At 38.9% G+C, this 20,362-nt stretch overlaps 1 pseudogene; it reads right to left on the bottom strand.

The window, feature by feature from the left end:
• Positions 1 to 255: 255 nt before the first annotated feature.
• Positions 256 to 958, bottom strand: LOC110338716 (annotated as a pseudogene).
• Between the last annotated feature and the right edge of the window lie 19,404 nt (positions 959 to 20,362).

Raw genomic sequence — 20,362 nt, 5'->3', positions numbered from 1 at the left:
ATATCAGGGTCCCTTCAGCAGAATCTTGCTGGCATGTGCATTAGTATCTAGGTTTGGTGGCTGATGATGGGATGGATACAAGAAAACCAAGAAGGATGACCATCATGTGGATACTTCATTCCTCCTTAGAGTAAGTAACAAAATACTCATGAAAGGATAAAGGTACAGAGACAAAATTTAGAGCTAAGATGAAAGGATGGACTATCCAGAGTTTATTTTTAATTTTTTCAAGGTATGGTTATTTATTTGTTACTCTTAAAGTCTTTGACTAGCCTCAGACTTAGCAGTAGAGGCTCTCAGAAAGGACTGCCTATGTCTCTTGGCACTCTGTTTCTTCATTCTCTTGGCAAAAAGTTTAGAGTATTCTGCAGCCCCCTCCTTGTTTTTCTTAGTGTGCTATTTCTTCAGAGCAATACATAAGCATTTGTGTTGCAGGGCATATGGAGTAACAAGACGCTGAATCTTGAGTGCTTTGGTCCCGGGCTTCTTAATTTGTTTAATGGCTTTCTGACAACATATTGGTGGACATCATCTTCGGAGAGATGAAAAAGCTTGTGGATTCTACTAGCTCTTTTAGGTCCCAACTGACAAGGCCCAGTAGTATCTGTCAGTCCAGGAATATCCTTCTCGCCTTTCTTTACAATAACCAAGTTGAGAACACTTAGATTGGCATCTACAATGCATCCGCGAACAGACTTGCGCTTCCTCTCTCCAGTAGAATGCCCCTGACTCAAGAGCAGGAGCACTCTGCCATGGGTCAAAATGCCTTGCTTCATGGGAAAACCTTGTTTGTCATTCCCCCGGCTGGTCTGGACCACATAACCCTCCCCCTATTCACCAAGAGAATTAACAGCTACACAGGTGACCATGAACTTCTCATAGACCGTATGAAACTTTCATTCGTCATCCACTTCAATGAGTTTCTATCAGCCAATGGCAGGGAGATATTAAGCTTCATCTTGACACCAAGATATTTTTTTTAAATAATTTTTTTCCTGTAAAGATTCCTATGGAAATTAGTAATAAGAAAGTCTGGAATATGCAGACATATTATTACTAATAAAGTTAAATTTTATTTGGCTAAAAGTAAGTACTTAATGAAAACACTAATGACATTAAAATGAGAAGAATTTTAAGATTATATGTTTCTTCCATTTTAGTTGCAAATTGAGAAACAGGTACTTACTCTCATAATTTATTGACCTATATGTCTTAAATTATAATTAGACTTAAATTCATAGGCTAGATGAATGTTTAAGGAGTTATTACTTAATGATATTCCAAGATAAATACAACTCCCTCAGAGTATGTGGGAGTAGTTGTCACATTTCCATGTGCTACTGTAACCATTTGTATGCTGATGTTCAAAGCATGTTTAAAGGACTTCAGCAGAAACATCTATAAAGCGACGCATCGATGACGGCCTTGGTACATATACTTTTCAATTATACTCTACAGTGTTTCTGTAATGCTGCAGCTAATCCAGCAATAGAACATTTGCTAAGCAATATCACCTTAACAACTTTTCTAGGCAAGTAAAAAGTAGAGTGAATGCATGCTTTTTCTCAACTGGGAATTTCAAGCATATTTTTTTCTGCTACTGAGAAGAGATTAAAAAAAGAAATTCCAATTTAATCTATCAACTCTCTAGTACTAATCCGTAGTGAAAATGAAACTCTGAAGTAAGATAGCACTGTCTTCAAGAATATTCAATTTCAGCATTAATGTATCTTGTGTTTTTTCATTTTAAAACAAAGTTATATGCTCAATTTTTTTTATCAACCAACTACATTTTGACTCAGGAACAATAGAAGAAAAAGGAAGATGAATTTGCTCCTAAGTAGTATCATTGCTTACAGTTTAAGACACAAATTAAAAGCAACACTTACTTCCTCCTGTTCTTCTGGAGACTTCTTGTTACAGTTTCACAGAAGACAACATCAAGAGTCAGAGTTCTGAAAGAACAGCCTTGTCCAGCCTGTGTTCCCACTGAGCTCCAGCCTGTTTTATTCACCATCAAAGCCAAATAAACAAGAACTTTCCATCCATTATTCTACTTATTCATGCCACGAGCATTTATTATTCAGATTGCCATATTGTTGTTAAGAGGCTAGATTAAAAATGCTGTGAGAAAATATTTTGAATTGTTTGCTTCTATGATTTCAAATACAATTGTAAGAGGCAAAATACTTTGGAAGTGCCTCTTCGTATTTTACTATTGACTTGCTGGTGAGAATGCAAACTTGCACAGTTGCTATGGAAATCAGTCTGGGGGTTCCTCGGGAAGCTGGGTAAATCTCAAGGTATAGCTATATCACCCAAGGGAATTTTCATCCTAGTACGGAGATACTTATTCATGTTCATTGCTGTTCCACTCATAATAGCCAGAAATCAGTAACAGCCTAGATGCCCATCAACGGATGAACCGATAATGAATGTGTGGTACATTTGCATAATGAAATATTGCTTGTTTGCTTAACAAATGAAATCATAAATTTCCCAGGTGAATGGATATAACAAGAAAAAAATTTAACTGTGGCAACCCAAACCCTGATAAACTAATATCCCGTATTTTTCTCTTATATGTAGAGATTAGGATATAAGCCTTTCAATACATGGCCTACAGTCCAAAGAAGCTCAAAAGTTACATAAATTTATGAAAACATAAATTCTATATGATAATGAAGTAGAGTCTATGGTAGTTCAAATATCACTTCTGCGTATTTGTTCATTCATAAAAGGAAGGTGCCTAACACTTACTTGTCATACACCAGTGAGGTAAAACACACAATCTTCTACAGGTGACATGGACTGAATAATGTTTTGGAAATCTCAAGTTCTTCATGCAATCTACTTCCTTTGATCCTGAAGGTGAAACAGGCAAGAAAATGAGAATCTGAAAAGCAAGATCTCCTTCCCTGGTCATGCACAGTGTGATCACTCAGAGCTAACATCAACCCAGAATTTCTTCACCTGTTGGTAGGAAAATGGCCGCCAGTTGGTAGGAGCCCATTTGGTACCAGATAAATCAGGAAGTTTTAAATTTCTGATTTTTTTTTTTTTTTTTGGCATGGTAAATGCCCTAAACTAAAACGAACTTTCTGCAGTCAACATATGGATTCAGACAGGGGGACATGATAGCATAAATGGTGCAGTAGACAAACCTACACTACCCTAAGCTATCTGTATCTTAATCTGCAAGGTCTAAGAAAATCTTACACATCAGAAGACACGTGTGCATGTCCATTTCAGTTGAGGATTAGATTTGCTGAGCTATTCAAAGTGCCACACCATAGTCACAAATGGCCTCATGAGGAAGAGGGGCAAGTAAGAGTCAAGCAAGACATCCTGGTAATTAATAGAAGCAAAATGAGACAGGGCTGGGAAGACCACCCCACATGTGACTTCGGAGATGAAGTAAAGGTGATACATGACATGTACTCTTCCTTGGGAAGTTAAAAACCTCAAGGAAATTTTTTTTTTCCAAGAGCTTCCAGAAAGAGTTCTCTTAACATTGCTCTAAATATTCCAAACATCTAGGACTATAAGATAATACTGTTTCAATTTACATAGTGTGTGTTAATTGACAATAACAGTGATACAAATATAATAATGGTTAACTTGAGCACATGTTGCACACATTCACATGTGCTAATGTGCACATGGATTCCAAGATGGGATTCCATCACTGACTAATCCTGGCCACCAATTCTTTGTACAGCGAACTAAGACAGTAGGCTTTGTAAAGACTTTATACATCCTTTTTATGTTGCTGCTAAGTACAAAGAATAAAGTGAAAAGGCAGCCTTTCATTTTCTTTAAAGCACAAGCTCTGCTGCCTTCACCTGCTCAATAGCTTGTAAAACTAACAAACGATAACTTGTGAAGTGTGCAATTTTTGAGCAATAAATAAAGCAGTTCTCTAAGCATCTATTAGTCTACAGGCTCAAAAGTTAGAATGTGTGCTTTATCTTTTGCCAGCCTTAGAATGGAGCACAGCTTATAACATACGGTAAGGTTTCACTGAACATGTATTAAAGTCAGCAAGGTATTGGAAACTGAGAAAACAGTGTCTACTATGAATTTCTTGCTTTTATTCTGTGTATGATCTTTGTTTTTTCCATGGGTACATTGAATCTTGCTTTATTGTACCTAGAATAAAGTGCTAATATCAAAATGCTTGTTATAAATTAAATCACAATGATATTAGTATAATAATGTATACTCTCAATTTCCTTTTTTTTTTTTTAAATACATCCAGAAATAGTCAAAATTTACTCTGTTGCTAGATAGTCATAAGCCCTATGGGAGAACTTACTACTATTCTCCTAAATAAACAGGATTAAAATGGCTCTTAATGGCTTATTGATACATCCACATATCAGCGGATTTCTAAAACTTTGTCAGAGAAAATTGTTTTCTTTCAGGGATATTTAAGGAAAGAAGGCAAGAAGATTGTAAAAACCAGCATTTCCAGATGACTTCAGGAAAACACCATTTTCTGGACAACCTGCACTTACATTATGACAGCATACACAATTCCTGCACAAACTCAAGCCAGACAAATGTTCAGCCTGGGTGGCAGGGATGGACACAAAGTCCCACCACAAATGGGAAGGCTACTGGCCCTTGATAGCTTTTGAGAAAGGGATAGTACCCACTGTGACCATGTTCTAGGATAGGCCTCACAGCCAAGAGTAGTTGGGCAATACAAACTAGACTTGATATAGTTAAAGAAGCAGAAGAGAAGGAGGAAGAAGAGGAGGGAGAGGAATAGAAGGAGGAGGAGAGGGAGAAGAAGAAAGGAGAATGAGGAGGAAGAGAAAGAGGAGAAGAGGGCAAGAGAGAAGGAGGAAGATGGAATTAGGTAGTGGGTAGTGACGTAGGGTTAATGTAGGAGAAGTTGGGGAATGAGAAGGGAGTATGATCAAAATGCATTGAAATTCTCAAAAAAAAATAATAAAATAATATAAAAAGTACATTCATAATGGAAAATGCATAGATAGATTGAATTTGTCATCACATTAATATTCAGGGACTCTATTTTTGAACCCATGTTCAAAAAGCTATGTGCTCAAATACCTGGGTTATTACAGACAGGGTACATAGAGGTAGACCCTGACCATCCTCTGTTAACGTGGCTGCCTAAATTGTTACAAAACGAAATGCAAAACGTGATACTAATACCCTCATCTGGGTGCTAAATTTCTCACTGAAACCTTGAGCAGCCAAGAACTTTCCCAACTTTCTCCTATTATGGAGAGCTGAAAATGAGTATAGGGAGAGACTAAGCTGGAAATATTTACATTTTTAGCATACCTCTTTTCCCTTGTGGAGGGAAACTAACAACTGTTTTTTTTTTTTTTTTTTTTTTCATTAGATTCACAGTTTTGGGCTTCTCTTCTATCTTCATCAATAATAAGGTAATTGATTAACCCCAAAGAAAAGTCAACGGGGTCTAAGAGCCTAGGACTGCGGTGTGCTAGAAGTCTTCTCTATTCTGCCTTGTTTCTCAGTCGCTGTGCACTCTCATTTGCAGGGGCAGAACAGGGGCCTCATGAAGACGTTGGATAACATCTCTAAATGGATCCCACATACCATGTCCTCCTGTGCCCTCTGAGTTTTATTCCTTGCCCCAATTTCTTCCCGTCCTTTTTTGGTCATGGTACAGTAAAGATTCCCTTCAGATGTCATAACTTCTTCTTGACCACAATTTTCTGGGGAAAAACGTATAAGGAAGAAAAGAATTAAGGCTGACAATGTGGTTTTCCTCTGTACTTTAATTTGGCTTATTATGAAGTATTACCCAAATTGCTTAAATGCAAATATATATGAGTCACTACACATGGAGAGAAAATAAAAAGATTGGTTCCAAAGGGATCAAAATAGAGCATAGCAAATAACAGGACAGGAAGTGAGAACTGGCTGAAAGATGAATTACATGTTGTATAGTAATCTTCACTGACTGCAGACTTTTTAGCTAACACTTATGTAGGTGTATGGGGGATATAGAATGATGGAGGACCACAAACCACCATTTATTCCATCTAAACACTGAAGGGTGGTTTCAGTTGATGAATGTTGCCTGCTGAGAAAGCCCCTAAGAATGAACTGACCAGGCAGGAAGTAGGCAGTATCAGTTCCTGTGCCTACCCCAGATCACACCTTTATGTAGCAGTTTAGGCTTTGTTTATTTCTTCCTTTAGTCAGCCTCCCTAAAGTAGAGCACAAAGCAAATAGCATTCATTTGTCAAAGCTTTTATTTACAAAACTGTTATATGCAATACTCCATAGGGAGCCAAATTAATAAACTTTGGTTACTAGTTACTGCTTCCATGTAAAATGACCAAAAAGCACATTTAGAAGTAAATATATTCTTGAATTTTTAATTAAAATTTCCTTTATTAAAAGTAGTGATTATTTATCAATACAGTCATGTGGGGTGTGTGTGTGTGTGTGTGTGTGTGTGTGTGTGTGTGTGTGCGTGTGTGTATGATGTATATGTGTATATAAAATATACAATTTACTTACACTGATACATTTTCACATTCTTTTTTTTCTTATTCTTTAAACTGTTTTTACATTCTAGACTTTATTCCCCTCGCTGTCCACCCTCTGACTGTTCCACATCCCATACCTCCTCCCCCAACCCCATCCCCAACCCCTACCCCACCAGGACTCCCTACTCCTTGAGTCCACAAGTCTCTTGAGGGTTAGGTGCATCTTCTCTGACTGAGTCCAGACCTGGCAGTCCTCTGCTGTATATGTATCAGGGGCCTCATATCAGCTGATGTATACTTCCTGGTTGGTGACTCAGTGTCTGAGAGATTCCATGGGGGTCCAGGTTAATTGAGACTGCTGGTCTTCCAATAGGGTTGCCCTCTTCCTCAGCTTCTTCCAGCCTTTCCCTAATTCAACCACAGGGGTCAGCAGCTTCTGTCCATCGGTTGGGCGCAAATATCTGCATCTGACTCTTTCAGTTGTTGTTGGTTCTTTCAGAGGGCAGTCTTGATAGACCTCATTCTGTGAGCACCCCAAAGCATTAGAAATAGTGTCAAGTCTCCTTGATCTGGATCCCAATTTGGGCCTGTCACTGGACCTCCATTTCCTCAGGCTCTTCTCCATTTTTGCCCCTAAAGTTCTTTCAGACCTACCCTCGACTTCATGGCACAGATGGGCTATAAACACTCAGGGCTCTACCTACCACCATCCAGCATGGTGCTGAGGAAGAAGGCAGAGAGAGATCTGTGGACTACCATGCTACCTGCACACCTGCCCTCCAGTGCATAGGCAACAGGCAGGCCTTAGATATCACCTGCCTGGAGGATGTCACACAAGGGCCCAACAGCCATGGGACCAGTCTTCAGCAGGAGCCAACACGGTATGCAAATATGTGGTGGACAGATGCAAAAGGAAAATAAGATGAGCAGCTTGAGAATTATAAAGAGAGATGGAACTAGAGCCTGTTTTGAGTGGCCAGCCTTACCACCCAGAGCTATGATGAAGTCCTAGCACCAGCTGCCACCAATGGTCCATGGCTATGCATGCGAAGGACCAGCCTAGGAATGGAGAAGGGTTCTGAGAGTAAGGGCATCTGAGAGTAGCGAAAAGATCAACTGAAAGTCGTGTTCCCAAGCAGACAACCTGTGTTCTGTTTGATACAACTTCCCCAGTCGGCTTCTCTCTATGGTCTGCTTTCTCTCTAGAGATGACTCTGTATTCTGCTTGTTTGCTATTCTAAGAGATCTCTCTATCCATGTCCTGCTTGCATGTCTCTCTCTCTCTCTGTGTGTGTGTGTGTGTGTGTGTGTGTGTCTGTGTGTGTGTCTGTGTGTGTGTTCTCTAAGCAGTTCTCTCTTTTTATCCTAAAAATTTCTGTGGATAGCTCCTCTCCTGCAGAACAGAGGTTCAGTCCTTTATTTTACATATCAATCCAGTCATTTACTGCAGGTTTCCTTTTGATTATCCTATGAATCAGCATCCTGTGACCCCAGCCCTTTGATTCTTAACAGCATATGTTTTTTTTTTTTTTTTTTTTTTCATATCATTGCAAAAGAATTCACAGATCTGTCTGCCTTTGTTAAGCACAGATGATAAGCTGGTTGGGTGGGATCCTGCTCTGAAATTACCACAGTCCACCTCACCTGAGCCTAACCTTGCTCTGTTCTAGGCTGATCCTAAACTCAGGAATCTCTCTGCCTTTGTACATTTCAGACAAGCTGGCTCATTAATGCAGCTGCCTTTGTTCCCTTAGATCTGTGATACCTTATAATTCATATTGCCTCCTTATTTTTTGCATAGATGAGAAATAATATATTTTCAATTTCACACATTTAGAGCTCTTTCCCATAGCCTTAAGATCTAAGGCTGTACTGAAGGTCTCAGTGTTTACCTTTTTTTTTTTTTTTTTTTTTCATGGAGTCATTAATGTTAACAGGGAGGGCATTCCTCAGAAAGAGTCTTCTACTCCTACTGGGTCCAGAATATGTGTACATTATTACACAAACAAGTCTTATGTCCACAGCAGACATCAACAGTCATGGAAGTTCATACTCAGGCCCTGTTCGAGGGGCAGGAACCATGTCACTCTGTCACCACCAGGGCCACACTAGGCTAGGCATATGCAGCAGCACGAATTGGTGGTGATAATCTTGACTCATATTACCACTAGAGAACATGAGACTATCCCTGGTCAGGGTAGCCTGCAGAGACCATGTGGATCCACGGAAGCATAGCAGAGTTGGCCCTGGAAGTAGTGGCGTGGGTGAGTCACCTAGAAGGCATGTGTAAAAGCAAGCTTGACTCACCAGATAAAATTGTCATTGTGGAGGCTTACTCCTGAATAAACTCACACATTCTAGCTCATTCTGAACTCTGGCTGGCTCATTGAGCTTATCTGTCCAGGTCTAAACTCCTTTCTAAGCTGACTGATTCAAACTGGCTTCTCTTGTCTTCTCACTGAATTGCTCCACTTGTCCTCAAACTAACTCTGCAAATCTGCTCTACTCTGGATCCTTCTCATTCTCTGGCTCATTCTGTCTTCACCTGTCCCTATAAAACTGTTTCAGGAAAACTGCCATGTACACAACGCACACAACTTTCTCTTTCTTGCTACACTTAAGTACCTCTCTTTCCTATCTGTTCTCATGAGCATTGGGTATATCCTATCTCTGAGTCATTCTACCAAATCTTTCCCTAACTCATCATTTTATCCGCCACTCAGTTAGATGTCACTTTCAAATATGACTGCTTTCTTCTACAGATTAACTTTACCTTCATGGTTTGGGATTAAAGGTACATACTAAGGGTATATCTATTCTCCATCTAGGGGTATTAAAGGATCTTATTCCACCAAGATCACACAGACCTAGAAGATCATTAGGTGTGAGCATTTGTCAGAGCAGCCCATATTGCTGGGTGAAAAGTCCTCTACGCATATGAGTATGAGATAGCTGACCCTGTCACTCATTGACTGTGGGAGGGAATAGGCACAGAGTGGGAGAGCTATCCCTACCTCTCACCAGCTGGAGTACTTGGGAGAGTGGGCCCTGTACCTTGTCTGGACAGCAGCACAGCAGAGCTGATTTGGGGGCTGGGGGTGGAACACAGGGTAAAAGCACAGAAGAGCTGGCCATGCCACTCCTCTGCCATGAGGGGGCATGGATGTGGGAGTTATGTTCTCCCCTCCTCCCTTCCCCCTCATTGCTCCCTCAGGGGGAAATGAAAGCAAGAAAGCTGTCTCTGTCCCTCACAGGCTGCAGCACTGAGGAGAGTGGGCCCAATACCTCACCTGGGCATGACAGGAGAGTTGGCCCTGGTAGAGAGGGTACAGATGAGGTGACCTGAGTGTGAGAGAAAGGGAGAGCTGTCCTTACCACTCATCTGCTATGAGGTAGTGTGGGTGTGAGGTGATGCCTTCCCAACCTCTCTACCTGCAGTAGTTCAGAGAGCTGGGCCCTAGAACTAGCCCTGCCCCATCACTAGCTGTATAACTAAGGAGAGTGGATCCTGTACTGCACCTTGGCAACATAGTTGAACTGGCCCTGATGGTGAAGGCACTGGTGAGCCAGCCCCAAGAGTGTGAGAACGGGAGAGCTGTCTTAGCCCCTCGCTGAATATGGCACGTGGAAGAGGGCACTCTGCGCTTTGACTGAGCAGTTCAGTAGAGCTGGGTCTGAAGGCATGGGTGCATTGGGTGGCTTAGCTGGTGGTATGCTGGAGAACTTACCCTGGTGGTACAGATAATGGAGAGTCAACTTGCTGACCATTTCATCTACCACTCAGGCCCAGATCCAGGGCTCTAAGATGGCACACCGCAAAAATCCATATCATCTGTTAATGGTTGTGACAGGTGAAAGGGCCAGTCCTGCTGATCCAAAGCTGCAGGATCTCCATGACACAGGACAAAAACAGGATAAACATGGGGCTGGAGAGATGGCTCAGAGGATAAGAGCACTGACTGTTCTTCCAGAGGAATATGAGTTCAGTTCCCAGCAACGACATGGTGACTCACAACTATCTGTTATGGGATTCGATGCCCTTTTCTAGTGGGTCTGAAGACAGCAGCAACTTTATACTCACATATATAAAATAAATAAATTAAAAAAACAAAACAAAACACCAGGATAACCAGGAGGAAGCCTGGTGACGATCTAATATTGATGGTGTCACAGAAACCAGAGATCTCAAACTAGATCAATGACTCATTCCAATGAACATTTCCAAGTGAAGATGTACGGATAGAGGGATGTAGCATGGGTACTCACTGTGACATAGTAAGCTTCTGGAATGAGATAGTTTCTTTGCTTTATTTTATTTTGTTGTTTGTGGTGTGGTGTGTGTGTGTGTGTGTGTGTGTGTGTGTGTGTGTATGTGTGTGTGTGTATTAATTCAGTGGTAAAGTTGTGAGGGCAAAGGCCGTATATGAGGGGACAGGAAAATCAGTGACCCTGGAGTACATTCAAGTGGAAGTGTCTGCTTTCTTTGTAGACTCACGTAGGTTATAATGATATTTTGTTGGGGCAGACAGGTGAAGGAATGTTTTGCCAAATCAGATATGTGAAAGAATGTTTTTGCTGAAGCAGATACAGATGGAAGGATGATTTGCTAGAGCAAACATGTGAAAGAATGATGTTTAGAAAGAATATAAATATGACCTCACAAACGGTGGGAGCCTAAGCATTGGTTTGCTTTGCTCCCTCACTAGACTTCGCGGATGACACCCATCTCAAATTGTGTGCAGAGCTTTGCTTGTGGAAACTTTATAGAGAGAAGCTCATCAAAGAACCACTCCTGAGATTCCTGCAGCTGCTTGCTGCCTCCACAGACGCGGGCCAATTGCTAAGCCTAACGGTGTCTTCTGCCCTTGCTGCTTCATGTGTGGTGTCTGTCAAGTGAACTGGACTGCAGTCGCCTATTCATGTTTGGTGTTTCCTAGTGGACTGGACTGAGAACAGCTGCAGGCGATTCACATGAACTGAACTGCTGCTATCTTCACAACCAAGATTGGAATCACCCCAAAGAACTATTTCTAAACAGGTTAACTTCACTGTATCCTAATGACCTTTCTTTTCTACTACTTCTGGTGGGTGGGACGCTAGAGGGGAGGTTGAATTAAAGCAGGTTGTGAAAAATATTAGCTTACAGTACATAATATGAAAATGACAAGGGATCAATAAAGCTTTTTTTAAAAAAAGAGTAGATATTCATTGCAAGTGCAAACATCTTGCCATTTTTAAAGATAAAAATTATCATTTAATGCCCAGAAGTTTAAAAAGGGAACCAAATTCTCAATGACCAGTCAGGAGCAATGTGCCCACAAAAGTTTCACCAGAACAGTGGCTACCAGAAAAGTAGAGACTTAAGGATTCTTTGGAGTCAAGTTATATTGGATAGTGTTTTGCTAGGGCAAACACATAAAGGAGTGTTTTCCTGAAGTGGACACAGGTGAGGCTAAGACAAACTCATGAAGGAACTTCTGGCTGACGCAGACATAGGACATGTGTTCTGCTAAAACAAACACGTGAAAGGACATGTGATGAAGGATTCTTTGATAATGACACACATGTATTGGTCTGCCTTATATTGTGTACTTGAGATCCATTTGTTGGGACTCCTTAGAGAGAAACACACCAAAAATACTTTTGATGGTGTGCTATAGTTTCTTACTGCTTCTGCAGACCCTGGCTGATTGACAGAGTAATAATTAGCTGAGATGGAGTAATGTGTTGAGGCAAGGTGTGTAATGAGACAAGATGTGAAGGACACCTGGTGTTCGGAGGGAATATAATAAAGACTGGATGGACAGTGATGGAGGCTGAGCTAGCCTTACTTAAAGAGCTAACTGTACAACAATGGTTGGCCTCACGTCTTTGTTGATCTTTGCTGTCACTGTGAGACATACAGCCAAGAACTTCTCCTGACATTCCTGCTGGTCCCTCCTGTTGTTGATGGGTGTCGAGGCTGAGGCATGGCTGTCTCTTCTGGGTAGTGCCACAGCTGCTGATTCCTGTTTACTATCCTGATTCTACTGAACTGAACTAATGGTGATCCATAAAATATTTACAAATGGATTAAGCTGTAGCTATAGACCTGTGAACTGTATTGTCCATTTCCAACCAACACTGACAAAATTTGTTCCAAAGAACCATTTCTAGACAGGTCCACTTCCCCTGTATCCTTTCTTTCCCACTACCTCTAGTGGGTGGTGAGCAAAAGGGAGGTGAAAGCACTTAAGAACCATCATTAAAAGTAGACTGTAAAAAAAAAATTATCATTTAAAATATATCATTTCATAAATGGTTGCTTCTATACATTTTAAAGTACCTTCTTTTGGGTCTCAGCTAATAACTTAAAGATTAATTCTCTAACAGGATTCTCAAAATAATTTTCAAGATAAATAAAATGGACTCAAACATATGTCAAATTCCCTGAGACCTGGGTTGACAAGTCTCTTTACATAAGCTCTATCCTCAGAATTGGTGAAATGTCCAGCACATTTCCATGCAGGTACCTGAGAGAGCTTCTCACAGTGCAGGAATGATAGGAAGAAGCTGCTGGTACAACAGCCTCTCTGTCCATGTTGCAGAACAAGTTTAGAAATTGTAGTTAGAAGTATAAATATACTTCTGATGGAGTACCAGAAAATAATCATTAACCTGCTCAGAGCATCCCCCAAGACAATAAAGTCCTTTGGCAAGCTTATCTTGTGGCTCTTCTGGCTTTTTTAATCTCTATAAATTTCCAAGTGCAATTACTCAATGAGTGTCCCAGCATGAAATAGGTTTCAGTCTAGAATTATTTCTACAAAGTTCTCCTACAGGCCAGAAATGAAGTAACAGAAACTTCATGGGTCTTTGTGTTCACTATACATAGCCATTTTTCATTTAGTGACAGAGTAAACACCCCTGGAGTGACATTTCTGAAGAGAAGTTATGCGAACCAGAAGACACCCACCAAGGCCATTTTACCTGTGACAATGCATAGTCGGTGCGGGAAGTCATTGGCAAATGCCGTCACTGCTTGTGTAGGCTTTATGATCCATCAGGGTTACATGAAGTATGGATTCCAACTTTATTTGGCAGGCAGCTGCCAATGCCACAGAATAACCTACAAATACACGTGGTCAGAGCAGGTAGCAAATGCCTTCATAAACTCTACTGGCTGTATGGTTTATAAGGGAAGCAGGTGACTCGGAGACTTTGAGAGACTGTGGCCCTGCTAGTTAAGATCAAAGTCATCCTACCATTGTCAGGATAGCCTTCTGAGCTCAGTGCAATATGGAGGACTCCCTTCACTGGTAGGGTTCCTCTGACCTTGTCTGGGAAGATCAAACCCCACCCCCCAACCCCACATGACTCTACCTGAAGAATGTTGTGTAGCCTTGGTTAGGATTATAGTTTCAACTGACTTTCTACCAATAAGAACCCATTCAGCTAGCATTGGAGATTACTGAAATGCTTCCTCATGCAAATGGGGTATTTCAGTACCAGAAGTCTTCAGCCAATGACCTTTTCCCACCCTGGATAGTCTGACCCTTGTCCCCAGAATTATGGACCAATATCTTCTCAATGGTCCTCCGGGGCAGGGAGGGTCAAGAGATAATGAATGCAAACTCTCCTCTCTACGTTGTTCTTATCCTCAAAACAGTGTAGAGGTCAGGTTTGCTTCCAGGAAAGGTGAGAGCATTGTGAACCCTTGAACTCCGATGTGTAGTGTCTCAGAATTACTGAAGAAGAGATCTGAATGTTCTACTTCCAATTGTGCTGGACAGAATAAAGTAGATGGGATTTCAAAGAAAAATAAGTGAAGAATCAACCCAGATTTGACAGAGGTATTGCAATCCACATACTGATTGTCAGCCGACTGTTTTATTCTTATTTTGTTTTGTTTTGTTTTGTTTTGTTTTGTTTTGTTTGCTTTTTCTAATTTGATGGAGTTCTATGGATGTTCTGTGGTGCTTAGGCTTCCAAGAGAGCCCCAGTAGGATAGTTTCTCAAACTCTGTGCAGAAAAAAATAAAACATGAATTCCAACTTGAATATGTATGAAGATTTCTATTCTGCTTTTCTGGCCCCCTTGAGAAAGGATGATGTTTTCCCCAGAAGAGTCAGTATGTGATCAGCAGACCATTAGCAAGAGATGACTCTAACACAAGCATTGCCTTCAGCAATCTTCACTCGGAATGTATGTTTATATTAGCATCAGCTAAGAATCAGTATTATACATTTGCCCCTTTTTATCAGTTTATGTTTAAACATGTGCTTAATCCAAGTCGTGTTTATAGAGTCTTGGTAGAATAATAAACAAATCTGTCTTGGTCTCATCAGATGAAGCAATATGCTTTTTCTACCAAAGTCTATCATTCAGATTCTCATTGTTTAGAAACAAAAAAGTTTCTAAATATATGTAATAATTGTATTTTCTGTCCTACAATTTTGCATCTGAAATAATATAAGAACTTATTCCAGTTACATATATATATGTTACTGGAATAACACACACACGCACACCAGTGGGTCCATCTCAATATCTTCAGTTTCAATTCTCTTCCTCAGGATTTGTGTTTGTGTGTGTATGTGTGTGTGTGTGTGTGTGTGTGTTCTATGTTTGCCATTTGAGTACTTGTTTTACATGTGTTCTGATTCTCACTGATTTTTACATATTTACTTATTTGACTAATCCTATAATACATCTTAGTGTCAGAGTTGATTTGCTCTCACCATTAACTAAACAAATAAAAAAAAACAAAATACTTATAAAATGTGTCCTGGATTTGTGGAAAGGTTTTCCTATTGACACATACTGAGGACTGAAATGTTGGGTTGAAGACAGGCAGGCATGAGGGACAACCTGGGTGTGATTTCCACCACCACACAAAGAATATAAGATTGGACTGTTTTCTTTAGCTAATAGGTTTAAAGTTTTTCATTTTCTTCTTTTGCATTTCTGTTTGAGAATTTCTTCAAATACTTTCCATTTTATTTCAGTTTTAAATTTTGTCTTATGCAAATCAAAAATAAAAATAAATAAATCACAGAAATCACTATTTGTATCAAAACATACAACATGAGGATTATTTTCATATAGCCATTATGCCCTTTTGATTTATTGTGTCAAAACTAAAACAACCTCTTATATTAAAAATACACTTTGAATTTTAGAAATAAAAAAGGTTTCTTCCTTTCAGAGAGAATATTGGCTGCATGGATCAAGATACTCAGTTGACTAAAACAAATTCAAGTTCTTCAATTAAATAAAGTCTTCTGAAGTTTCTTCTCTCTAAGCTTAAGTATTTTACATAAAGCGCGCTTTTTCTCCCAGGAAAACAGGGACTCTTCCATGGAGTGGTTTTGGACAGGCTCACAGCCTTACTGGCTACATTGAATCCACTACCTCAACATCTATTTATCATTCAAAGTTAATTAAACTGGTTGCATATTATGAACACAGCTGTTAACTCTTTGAATCTGCTTGGGATGTCAGTGTGGTAAATTATAAAAAGTCTCACGTTTGACATATGACACCATTGTTTACCATTTCTATATCCAGATTTTTAGAAAGCGCCCACACTCTAAGCGTTATACTTAGTGCTGATAAAAGTACTAAAATAATGTGCACAATATTCTGACCCATTTGTGCTTGTCTATCAGACATCCATTGGTGTCCTTTTCTTCTCTCTAATCATTTTGGCCAACTTTGGAAGCCAAAAATAAATAAATTTGAAAATTGTATGTTTATCGAATATTCATTTGTATAAACAGCACAGATTAATACTGTAGTTTTATAGTGTAACCAGACCTCAGTATCATTCAAGTGGTTAGTAATAAGAAATTAGATGCTCATGACTGAAGACATCCCCCTGAGCACTTACCCTCTCACATAAAGTAGACCCACAGCAACATGCCGAAGCATGGCTTCCAAAGGATGAGTGGAAGAGCATTGTTCTGAATTTAAATGTGTGTTGGAAGTAATTCCTATACTTTGTAACTTTTAGGAGTTTTGCATAAATATACAATTAACACATATTTGCAAATAATTGTTGAGTACATACAACTTGATTTGTAAAACATAAATGAAAATGGCATAAGCTCATAGTGGGCAATGATATAGATGCATACACATTATAACAATCTACATTTAAGAGATATTTACTGATGTTGTATCTAAATGTATTATGAATACCATTACTCACAATATGGGTCTAGGATCTAACAATAGATGACATGACATGAAATTCAAACCAGAAGTCTTTAAAATTACACTTAAGTTTTGCTTTAGCTACTAACTTCCAGAAACATATACTTTGCTGTTTATATTAAGATTTCACAGTGTTTATATTTTAACTCCATTAGTTCACATAGTTTATTAATTTTATCAGATACAACAATGGTTAGTAAGACAGCCAGAACTTCTCGATGTGTTACCACGCAACCTGGCACACTTCATTTCCCTTGGCCTTACAAATATCACTAAATATTTACAAATATTTTTAAGAATATATGGAAATTAAGTACAAATTATTTTCCTCTGTAAACATAACAGCTTCTGAGGCACAAGTCAAAGCCTTCCCTTGAAAAGCATCTCAAACATTATCAATAATATAGTCAAAGAATATGTGACCTTTAAACAGTAAGTGTAAATGAGAGGTTATTACATTTTGGAAAATATAAATCATGATCAAATTAGCATGAATTTGTATGCACTGTCTCAATGCTGTAAGGAATAAAATAAATTGAATACACTCTAGTTGAATTTCGGCAAAGAACAGAACAGTTATTAAAATGGGAAATTAGAATATTTTTATGAATAAAATTAATGGGTAGAAAAGAGATAACTACATTATAAGAAAGTTGAGATGTGTGCATTCAGTAAAAAAAAAAAAAAAGACATGTAAAGACAGTTCCTTCCCTTTCCCTTTGCTTCTCCAGCCTTTTGCACATGAGACTTACAGCTATCATCATCACTGGTCCTCTGATTAGTTGGTTCATTGGTCTCCAAGTTTTTTGCGGGTAGCAATGAAAGCATCTTCTCTATGGACCAGCAATTGTACAGGCTTTCACAATAGATTGATGCTACATAAGTTTCTCTCCAGGACATGAATATGTACCTCTTCATCGTTGTCCATGCTCACTCAAACATTAGAATTTTAAAAGTGGATGCATAATTGCTATTACCATAAGAAGAACTCACTGGAGTCAGTTTTTTTTTTTTTTAAGTACAACACTTCTAATGTTTGAAATGCATAATTCTATAAAACCAGGAAAATTGCCTTAAATTGCTTCTTTTAATTTTGATCCTGGTACCCGAGGCTATCTCTTACTGTGCTATTTGTTTCTCTTTGGGTTTGATTCTTCATATGTGAGGCCTTTTTAGCATCAGAAGGAGAGGAGAAGGCAGAACAAAGAACGAAGCAAAACGTATTCTCGTATATTGAAAGTATATGAGAGTACGTTGATAAGATGAAACTTACAGATTTTCTGCATCAAGAATTTCTGTATAACTATAAAATACTCTCTTCAAGGTCATATTTTTTATGTGGTTCCCCCCTCCCCCATGTAACTGTACTATTTTGGTAGTTGTGGAAACTTTGTGAGTTGGGCCTAGTTAGATCAAATAATTCAATAGTCTATGACTATATCAAGATCCTAATTTTCTCTTGTTTCTTTCTCTTATTATTCATGCTCTTCTCTGCCACAGTTTTATTGCTATAATGTTCTACCAAAGCGTATGGCACTAAACAGTTCTAGAATAAAATGTAGAAAATTGAACCAAGATAATTATTTTATTGTCTAACTTGTTTCTGTCAGATATTAGGTCACAAGATTGGAAAAGTAATATTAAAAATATTGGTACTTGACTGTATTGTTCTTAAGCCTTTGACTCTGCTTTGTATGAACTTGAAAAAAATGTAGAGATGTAGGTTAAAGATGCCTGAAAATGCTCTAAGAACTCACTGGGTTGGTTCAATGGAGGTCGACCAGAATGCTAATAGGAAAGTACAGTCCAAACTCTGAAGTTTCAAAACAGACCAATCTCTGACATTTGAAAATAGAACAAGACATTATTAAAAAATGTCCATGTTATACTCTAGTAAGAGATTCATCTATACTGTAGTGAAAGTCCATGAAACTCAGGTTTCAAGGTGATACACAAATGGCTTTCAATAAGAAATTTCCTTAAAACACAGCATTCAGGTTTATGGTGTTAGCCAGATTTACAAAAACCAAGAGTGGGTGAAGGAATCAAATTAGCAAAATTTGAACACACATACAGCCTTTCCAGCACACAGACAGTAATTTTAAATTGGTGTCTTCTATGACTTATTCAAGAAAATGTAAGTAGACAGTAATAAATCTTTCAGATCTGTGGCTATGAAAAACAATGGCACATCTTCTATAGGTGTGGAAAGAAACCTTCTTGTGCCTCAGAAATTAGACAGAAACCACGCATTGCAGGCTCTGAGAAACAAAACTGTAAACTGATTAAAGACTTTCTCTTGAGAAGAGTAAGTTACCACTTTATTAGGGGTATTTAGGAAAATTATTTCTCAGGTTTCAGCTGGCAAAATGCTCAGAGGCTGCTTTAGCGATGGTGCAAGTAGCCAACAGATTTCTTGAATTGGCAGCTATGTGTGATGAGGCTAAGTGGTGCTTATTTTAAAAGTATGTAGAATATAATTGTTGGTCATGGAGGTTTCAGACTAGATTTAAAAGAAAAGTTTGAGTGTTCAGGCAATATGTAGAAGGAGAAGGACCCCCCCCCCCCAGAAAAGAAAGTTGAGGGTAAAGCAAAGAAAGAAACCTAAGCTGCAATGGAGACCCTAGGATGATGGAGATGCTAAGATGATGGCCTTGGAATGGAAAGCTACGAAACGTAACGAAACGAAACAAAACAAAACAAAACAAAACAAAGCAAAACAAAATAAAAAAGGAAACGTATTTTAAGAGAAACCATGTGGGAGTGGGTGGTTAGGGGAGCAGGGGTGGGGGGAGGGTATAGGGAACTTTCGGGATAGCATTTGAAATGTAAATAAAGAAAATAATAATAATTAAAAAAAGAGAAACCATGTGAATGCACACATTGACGCTATGCCCATCAGAACTCTAGATGCCTTGGCAACACAGATTTAATTTTTTCCCTGCTTTGTTTTGGTCTCACTGTATCATGTTGGCCATAATTCCTGACTGGGAAGGCAGAGGGAGGCACAGTTCTGTGTTTGAGACTAGGCCATCTACACAAAAGTTCCAGGCAAGTCAGGACTCCATAGAAGGCCTGCATCAACCCCCCTACTCCCCCCAAAAAACAGAAACAAAGAACAAATGAACAAAACCAACCAAACAAACAAAAACAAGCAAACAAACTGATCTAGAAAGTATGTCTGATTCCACCTTCTATTTTGAAGACTAAATCATGAAAAATTATAGAAATAATTTTTGACATGGTTCTAATGAGAAATATATCTTACTTTATTAACCACTAAAATAATGACATTCTCAATTTGGGACTTTTTTTTTGCTTCTCATTTTTAAGGAATTTTAAATTGGTGTCTTCTATGACTTATTCAAGAAAATGTAAGTAGAATACTTGTTATAATGGCCACAGCATTCAGAAAGCCTGAATTCCTCTTTCCAAGGAGGAAACACATCTATATTGCATATTTGATTTCTTGACCTCTTCAAAAGTCACAGCATGGGATGATTATGAGTTAATAATGGCTTTAATTATTAATCCGGCTTCAATTTTGAAGGAAACGTAAGTTCAAGGGCAGTTTGGAAAGTTGACGTTTTTAATAGACATTTTTTGTGTTCTTCTGCCTTCTGCACTTATGAGAGGATAATTGCAAGCTGATGATTTAATATGAA

Source organism: Mus pahari, chromosome 22 (genome assembly GCF_900095145.1).
Source record: "Mus pahari chromosome 22, PAHARI_EIJ_v1.1, whole genome shotgun sequence".
Classification (NCBI taxonomy): Eukaryota; Metazoa; Chordata; class Mammalia; order Rodentia; family Muridae; genus Mus; species Mus pahari.
Note: the sequence above shows the minus strand (reverse complement) of the source record. Positions and strands in the feature narration are given on the sequence as shown.